Source organism: Triticum dicoccoides, chromosome 1B (genome assembly GCF_002162155.2).
Source record: "Triticum dicoccoides isolate Atlit2015 ecotype Zavitan chromosome 1B, WEW_v2.0, whole genome shotgun sequence".
In the NCBI taxonomy this organism is placed as follows: Eukaryota; Viridiplantae; Streptophyta; class Magnoliopsida; order Poales; family Poaceae; genus Triticum; species Triticum dicoccoides.
This window is the reverse complement of record NC_041381.1, coordinates 623,879,037-623,888,858: the sequence shown is the minus strand read 5'-3', so window position 1 is coordinate 623,888,858 and position 9,822 is coordinate 623,879,037.

Below are 9,822 nucleotides of genomic sequence, written 5' to 3'. Positions count from 1 at the left end.
AATGTATATCCAATATACTTCTATCGACCTTGCCAGCTTTCTCATCTACCAAGTAGCTAGGGTAATTCTGCTCTAGTGGCTGTTCCCCTTATCACAGAAGCACTTAGTCTCGGGTTTGGGTTCAACCTTGGGTTTCTTCACTAGAGCAGCAGCTGATTTGCCGTTTCATGAAGTATCCCTTCTTGCCCTTGCCCTTCTTGAAACTAGTGGTTTCACCAACCATCAACAATTGATGCTCCTTCTTGATTTCTACTTTCGTGGTGTCAAACATCGCAAATTGTTGGGGAACGTAGTAATTTCAAAAAAAATTCTACGCACACGCAAGATCATGGTGATGGCATAGCAACGAGAGGGGAGAGTGTTGTCCATGTACCCTCGTAGAGCGTAAGCGGAAGCGTTATCACAACGCGGTTGATGTAGTCGTACGTCTTCACGACTCGACCGATCCAAGCACCGAACGTACGGCACCTCCGTGTTCAGCACACGTTCAGCTCGATGACGTTCCCCGGGCTCCAATCCAGCAAAGCGTCGGAGATGAGTTCCGTCAGCACGACGGCATGGTGACGATGATGATGTTCTACCGGCACAGGGCTTTGCCTAAACTCCGCGACGATATGACCGAGGTGGAATATGATGGAGGGGGGCACCGCACACGGTTAAGGAACGATCCGTAGATCAACTTGTGTGTCATGGGGTGCCCCCCTGCCCCCGTATATAAAGGAGCAAGGGGGGAGGAGGCCGGCCCTAGGAGGGGGCGCGCCAAGTGTGGAGTCCTACTAGGACTCCCTAGTCCCAGTAGGATTCCACCTCCCTTGTTGGAGTAGGAGAAGGGGAAAGAGGGGGAGAGGAAGAAGGAAAGGGGGGCTGCGCCCCTTGTACAATTCGGACCAGAGGGGGGGGGGCGCAGGCCTCCTTCCTTTTGGCCTCTCTCCTCTATTCCCGTATGGCCCAATAAGGCCCATATACTCCCCGGCGAATTCCCGTAACTCTCCGGTACTCCGAAAAATACCCGAATCACTCGGAACCTTTCCGAACTCCGAATATAGTCGTCCAATATATCGATCTTTACGTCTCGACCATTTTGAGACTCCTCGTCATGTCCCCGATCTCATCCGGGACTCCGAACTCCTTCGGTACATCAAAAATCATAAACTCATAATATAACTGTCATCGAAACCTTAAGCGTGCGGATCCTACGGGTTCGAGAACTATGTAGACATGACCTAGAACTGTTTCCGGTCAATAACCAATAGTGGAACCTGGATGTTCATATTGGCTCCTACATATTCTACGAAGATCTTTATCGGTCAAACCGCATAACAACATACGTTGTTCCCTTTGTCATCGGTATGTTACTTGACCGAGATTCGATCGTCGGTATCCAATACCTAGTTCAATCTCGTTACCGGCAAGTCTCTTTACTCGTTCCATAATACATCATCCCACAACTAACTCATTAGTTGCAATGCTTGCAAGGCTTAAGTGATGTGTATTACCGAGAGGGCCCAGAGATATCTCTCTGACAATCGAAGTGACAAAACCTAATCTTGAAATACGCCAACCCAATATGTACCTTTGGAGACACCTGTAGTACTCCTTTATAATCACCCAGTTACGTTGTGACATTTGGTAGCACCCAAAGTGTCCCTCCGGCAAACGGGAGTTGCATAATCTCATAGTTACAGGAACTTTGTATAAGTCATGAAGAAAGCAATAGCAACATACTAAACGATCAAGTGCTAGGCTAACGGAATGGGTCAAGTCAATCACATCATTCTCCTAATGATGTGATCCCATTAATCAAATGACAACCCATGTCTATGGTTAGGAAACATAACCATCTTTGATTAATGAGCTAGTTAAGTAGAGGCATACTAGTGACATTATGTTTGTCTATGTATTCACACATGTATCATGTTTCCGGTTAATACAATTCTAGCATGAATAATAAACATTTATCATGATATAAGGAAATAAATAATAACTTTATTATTGCCTCTAGGGCATATTTCCTTCAGTCTCCCACTTGCACTAGAGTCAATAATCTAGTTCACATCACCATGTGATTTAACACCAATATTCACACCTGTATGTGATTAATACCCATAGTTCACATCGTCATGTGATCAACGCCCAAAGGGTTTACTAGAGTCAATAATCTAGTTCACATGGCTATGTGATTAACACCCAAAGAGTACTAAGGTATGATCATGTTTTGCTCATGAGAGAAGTTTAGTCAACGGGTCTGTCACATACAGAGCCGTATGTATTTTGCAAATATTCTATGACCACAATGCTCTGCACGGAGCTACTCTAGCTAATTGCTCCCACTTTCAATATGTATCTAGATTGAGACTTAGAGTCATCTGGATTGGTGTAAAAGCTTGCATTGTTGTAACTTTTTACGACTGGCTCTTTTATCACCTCCATAATCGAGAAACATCTCCTTAGTCCTCACTAAGGATATTCTTTACTGCTGTTCTAGTGATCTACTTTTAGATCAAAATTGTATTCCTTTGCCAAACTCAGAGCAAGGTATACAATAGGTCTAGTACACAGCATAGCATGCTTTATAGAACCTATGATTGAGGCATAGGGAATGACTGTTCATTCTTTTCTATTTTCTGCCATGGTGGGGTTTTGAGTCTTACTCAACTTCACACCTTGCAACACAGGCAAGAACTCTTTCTTTGACTGTTCCATTTTGAACTACTTCAAAATCTTGTCAAGGTATGTACTCATTGAAAAATCTTATCAAGCGTCTTGATCTATCTCTATAGATCTTGATGCTCAATGTGTAAGCAGTTTCACCAAGGCCTTTCTTTGAAAAACTCCTTTCAAACACTCCTTTATGCTTTCCAGAAAAATTCTACATTATTTCTGATCAACAATATGTCATTCACATATACTTATCAGAATGCTGTAGTGCTCCCACTCACTTTCTTGTAAATACAGGCTTCACCGCAAGTCTGTATTAAAACTATATGCTTTGATCAACTTATCAAAGCGTATATTCCAACTCCAAGATGCTTGCACCAGTCCATTGATGGATCGTTGGAGCTTGCACATTTTGTTAGCACCTTTCGGATCGACAAAACCTTCTGGTTGCATCATATACAACTCTTCTTTAAAAAATCCATTAAGGAATGCAGTTTGGACATCCATTTGCCAGATTTCATAAAATGTGGCAATTGCTAACATGATTCAGACAGACTTAAGCATAGATACGAGTGAAAAAACTCTCATCGTAGTCAACACCTTGAACTTGTCAAAAACCTTTTGCGACAATTCTAGCTTTGTAGATAGTAACACTATCAGCGTCCGTCTTCCTCTTGAAGATCCATTTATTTTCTATGGCTTGCCGATCATCGGGCAAGTCCACCAAAGTCCACACTTTATTCTCATACATGGATCCCATCTCAGATTTCATGGCCTCAAGCCATTTTGCGGAATCTGGGCTCACCATCGCTTCTTCATAGTTCGTAGGTTCGTCATGATCTAGTAACATAACTTCCAGAACAGGATTACCGTACCACTCTGGTGCGGATCTTACTCTGGAAGACCTACGAGGTTCTGTAGTAACTTAATCTGAAGTTTCATGATCATCATCATTAACTTCCTCACTAATTGGTGTAGTAGTCACAGGAACAGATTTCTGTGATGAACTACTTTCAAATAAGGGAGCAGGTACAGTTACCTCATCAAGTTCTACTTTCCTCCCACTCACTTCTTTCGAGAGAAACTCCTTCTCTAGAAAGGATCCATTCTAAGCAACGAATGTTTTGCCTTTGGATTTGTGATAGAAGGAGTACCCAACAGTTTCCTTTGGGTATTCTATGAAGACGCACTTCTCCGATTTGGGTTCGAGCTTATCAGGTTGAAAACCTTTTTCATCTGAGCATCGCAACTCCAAACTTTAAGAAACGACAGCTTAGGTTTACTTCTAAACCATAGTTCATACGATGTCGTCTCAATGGATTTAGATGGTGCCCTTTTAACGTGAATGGAGCTGTCTCTAATGCATAACCCCAAAACGATAATGGTAAATCAGTAAGAGACATCATAGATCGCACCATATCCAATAAAGTGCGGTTACAACGTTCGGACATACCATAATGTTGTGGTGTTCCAGGTGGCGTGAGCTGTGAAACTATTCCACATTGTTTTAATTGAAGACCAAACTCGTAACTCAAATATTCGTCTCCGCGATCAGATCGCAGAAACTTTATTTTCTTGTTATGATGATTTTTCACTTCACTCTGAAATTCTTTGAACCTTTCAACTATTTCAGACTTATGTTTCATCAAGTAGATATACCCATATCTGCTCAAATCATCTTGTGAAGGTCAGAAAATAACGATACTTGCCACGAGCATCAACACTCATTAGATCGCATACATCGGTATGTATTATTTCCAATAAGTCAGTAGCTTGTTCCATTGTTCCGGAGAACGGAGTTTTAGTCATCTTGCCCAAAAGGCACGGTTCGCAAGCATCAAATGATTCATAACCAAGTGATTCCAAAAATCCATCTTTATGGAGTTTCTTCATGCTCTTTACACCGATATGACCCAAACAACAATGCCACAAATAAGTTGCACTATCATTATTAACTTTGCATCTTTTGGCATCAATATTATGAATATGTGTATCACTACGATCGAGATCCAACAAACTATTTTCATTGGGTGTATGACCATCAAAGGTTTTATTCATTTAAACAGAACAACAATTATTCTCTGATTTTAAATGAATAACCGTATTGCAATAAACATGATCAAATCATATTCATGCTCAACGCAAACGCCAAATAACATTTATTTAGGTTCAACACTAATCCCGAAAATATAGGGAGTGCGCGATGATGATCATATCAATCTTGGAACCACTTCCAACACTCATCGTCACTTCCCCTTCAACCAGTCTCTGTTTATATAACTCCTGTTTCGAGTTACTAATCTTAACAACTGAACAAGTATCAAATAGTCAGGGGCTACTATAAACACTAGTAAGGCACACATCAATAACCTGTATATCAAATATACCCTTGTTCACTTCACCATCCTTCTTATCCACCAAATATTCAGGGCATTTCCGCTTCCAGTGACCATTTCCTTTGCAGTGTAAGCACTCAGTTTCAGGCTTTGGTCCAGCTGTGAGCTTCTTCGCAGGAGTGACAACTTGCTTGTCATTCTACTTGAAGTTCCCTTTCTATCCCTTTGCCCTTTTCTTGAAACTAGTGGTCTTGTCAATCATCAACACTTGATGCTCTTTCTTGATTTCTACCTTCGTCGATTTCAACATCACGAAGAGCTCGGGAATCGTTTTTGTCATCCCTTGCATACTATAGTTCATCACAAAGTTCTACTAACTTAGTGATGGTGACTAGAGAACTCTGTCAATCACTATCTTATCTGGAAGATTAACTCCCACTTGATTCAAGTGATTGTAGTACCCAGACAATCTGAGCACATGCTCACTAGTTGAGCGATTCTCCTCCATCTTTTAGCAATAGAACTTGTTGGAGACTTCATATCTCTCAACTCGGGTATTTGCTTGAAATATTAACTTCAATTCCTGGAACATCTCATATGGTCCATGACGTTTAAAACGTCTTTGAAGTCCCGATTCTAAGCCGTTAAGCATGGTGCTCTAAACTATCAAGTAGTCATCATATTGAGCTAGCCAAACATTCATAACGTCTGCATCTGCTCCTGCAATAGGTCTGTCACCTAGCGGTGCATCAAGGACATAATTCTTCTGTGCAGCAATGAGGATAAACCTCAGATCATGGATCCAATCCGCATCATTGCTACTAACATTTTTCAACACAATTTTCTCTAGGAACATATCAAAATAAACATATGAAAGCAACAACGTAAGCTATTGATCTACAACATAATTTGCAAAATACTACCAGGACTAAGTTCATGATAAATTTAAGTTCAATTAATCATATTACTTAAGAACTCCCACTTAGAAAGACATCCCTCTAATCCTCTAAGTGATCACGTGATCCAAATCAACTAAACCATAAACGATCATCACGTGAAATGGAGTAGCTTTCAATGGTGAACATCATTATGTTGATCATATCTACTATATGATTCATGCTCGACCTTTCGGTCTCCGTGTTCCGAGGCCATATCTGCATATGCTAGGCTCGTCAAGTTTAACCTGAGTATTCCGCGTGTGCAAAACTGGCTTGCACCCGTTCTAGATGGACGTAGAGCTTATCACACCCGATCATCACGTGGTGTCTGGGCACGATGAACTTTGGCAACGGTGCATACTCAGGGAGAACACTTCTTGATAATTAGTGAGAGATCATCTTATAATGCTACCATCAAACAAAACAGAATAAGATGTATAACAGATAAACATCATATGCAATCAAAATATGTGACATGATATGGCCATGATCATCTTGCGCCTTTGATCTCCATCTCCAAAGTACTGTCATGATCTCTATCGTCACCGGCACGACACCATGATCTTCATCATCTTGATCTATATCAATGTGTCGTCACATGGTCGTCTCGCCAATTATTGCTCTTTCAACTATTGCTATCGCATAGCGATAAAGTAAAACAATTATTTGTCACTTGCATCTTATGCAACAAAGAGACAACCATAGAGCTTCTGCCAGTTGCCGATAACTTCAACAAAACATGATCATCTCATACAACAACTTATATCTCATCACGTCTTGACCATATCACATCACAACATGCCCTGCAAAAACTAGTTAGACGTCCTCTACTTTGTTGTTGCAAGTTTTACGTGGCTACTACGGGCTGAGCAAGAACCGTTCTTACCTACGCATCAAAACCACAACGATAGTTTGTCAAGTTGGTGCTGTTTTAACCTTCTCAAGGACCGGGCGTAGCCACACTCGGTTCAACTAAAGTTGGAGAAACTGACACCCGCTAGTCATCTGTGTGCAAAGCACGGCGGTAAAACCAGTCTCGCGTAAGCGTACGCGTAATGTAGGTCCGGGCCGCTTCATCCAACAATACCGCCGAACCAAAGTATGACATGCTGGTAAGCAGTATGACTTGTATTGCCCACAACTCACTTGTGTTCTACTCGTACATATAACATCAACGCATAAAACCTAGGCTCGGATGCCACCGTTGGGGAATGTAGTAATTTCAAAAAAATTCCTATGCACACGCAAGATCATGGTGATGGCATAGAACCGAGAGGGGAGAGTGTTGTCCACGTACCCTCGTAGACCGTAAGCGGAAGCGTTATCACAACGCAGTTGATGTAGTCGTATGTCTTCACGACTCGACCGATCCAAGCACCGAACGTACGGCACCTCCGTGTTCAGCACACGTTCAGCTCGATGACGTTCCCCGGGCTCCAATCCAGCAAAGCGTCGGAGATGAGTTCCGTCAGCACGACGGCGTGGTGACGATGATGATGTTCTACCGCCACAGGGCTTCGCCTAAACTCCGCGACGATATGACCGAGGTGAAATATGGTGGAGGGGGGCACCGCACATGGCTAAGGAACGATCCGTAGATCAACTTGTGTGTCATGGCGTGCCCCCTGCCCCCGTATATAAAGGAGCAAGGGGGGAGGAGGCCGGCCCTAGGAGGGGGCGCGCCAAGTGTGGAGTCCTACTAGGACTCCCTAGTCCTAGTAGGATTCCACCTCCCTTGTTGGAGTAGGAGAAGGGGAAAGAGGGGGAGAGGAAGAAGGAAAGGGGGGCTGCGCCCCTTGTCCAATTCGGACCAGAGGGGGGGCGCAGGCCTCCTTCCTTTTGGCCTTTCTCCTCTATTCCCGTATGGCCCAATAAGGCCCATATACTCCCCGGCGAATTCCCGTAACTCTCCGGTACTCCGAAAAATACCTGAATCACTCGGAACCTTTCCGAACTCCGAATATAGTCGTCCAATATATCGATATTTACGTCTCGACCATTTCGAGACTCCTCGTCATGTCCCCGATCTCATCCGGAACTCCGAACTCCTTCGGTACATCAAAACTCATAAACTCATAATATAACTGTCATCGAAACCTTAAGCGTGCGGACCCTACGGGTTCAAGAACTATGTAGACATGACCTAGAACTGTTTCCGGTCAATAACCAATAGTGGAACCTGGATGTTCATATTGGCTCCTACATATTCTACGAAGATCTTTATCGGTCAAACCGCATACAACATACGTTGTTCCCTTTGTCATCGGTATGTTACTTGCCCGAGATTCGATCGTCAGTATCCAATATCTAGTTCAATCTCGTTACTGGCAAGTCTCTTTACTCGTTTCGTAATACATCATCCCACAACTAACTCATTAGTTGCAATACTTGCAAGGCTTAAGTGATGTGTATTACCGAGAGGGCCCAGAGATACCTCTCCGACAATCGGAGTGACAAAACCTAATCTCGAAATACGCCAACCCAACATGTACCTTTGGAGACACCTGTAGTACTCCTTTATAATCACCCAGTTACGTTGTGACGTTTGGTAGCACCCAAAGTGTTCCTCCGACAAATGGGAGTTGCATAATCTCATAGTTATAGGAACTTTTTGTAAGTCATGAAGAAAGCAATAGCAACATACTAAACGATCAAGTGCTAGGCTAACGGAATGGGTCAAGTCAATCACATCATTCTCCTAATGATGTGATCCCGTTAATCAAATGACAAACCATGTCTATGGTTAGGAAACATAACCATCTTTGATTAATGAGCTAGTTAAGTAGAGGCATACTAGTGACATTATGTTTGTCTATGTATTCACACATGTATCATGTTTCCGGTTAATACAATTCTAGCATGAATAATAAACATTTATCATGATATAAGGAAATAAATAATAACTTTATTATTGCCTCTAGGGCATATTTCCTTCACGAATATCTCAAGGATCATCATATCTATCCCTGATATGTTATAGTTCATCACGAAGCTCTAGCAGCTTGGTGGCAATGACTTTGGAGAAACATCACTATCTCATCTGGAAGATCAACTCCCACTCGATTCAAGTGATTGTTGTACTAAGACAATCTGAGCACAAGCTCAACGATTGAGCTTTTCTCCCTTAGTTTGCAGGCTAAGAAAATCGTCGGAGGTCTTATACCTCTTGACATGGGCATGAGCCTAAAATCCCAATTTCAGTCCTCGAAACATCTCATATGTTCCGCGACGCTTCGAAAAGCGTCTTTGGTGCCTCAACTCTAAACCGTTTAACTGAGCTATCACGTAGTTATCAAAACGTGTATGTCAGATGTTCGCAACATCCACAGACTACGTACGAGGTCCAGCACACCAAGCGGTGCATTAAGGACATAAGCCTTCTACGAAGCAACGAGGACAATCCTCAGTTCACGGAACCAGTCCGCATAATTGCTACTATCAACTTTCAACTATATTTTCTCTAGGAACATATCTAAATAGTGGAACTAAAGCGCGAGCTTACGACATAATTTGCAAAGATCTTTTGACTATGTTCAGGATAATTAAGTTCATTTTATGAACTCCCATTCAGATAGACATCCCTCTAGTCATCTAAGTGATTACATGATCCGACTCAACTAGGCTGTGTCCGATCATCACATGAGACGGACTAGTCATCATCGGTGAACATCTTCATGTTGATCGTATCCTCCATACGACTCATGCTCGACCTTTCGGTCTCTTGTGTTCCGAGGCCATGTCTGTACATGCTAGGCTCGTCAAGTCAACCTAAGTGTTTCACGTGTGTAAATCTGGCTTACACCCATTGTATGTGAACATAAGAATCTATCACATCCTATCATCACGTGGTACTTCGGAACGACGAACTTTCGCAACGGTGCACAGTTAGG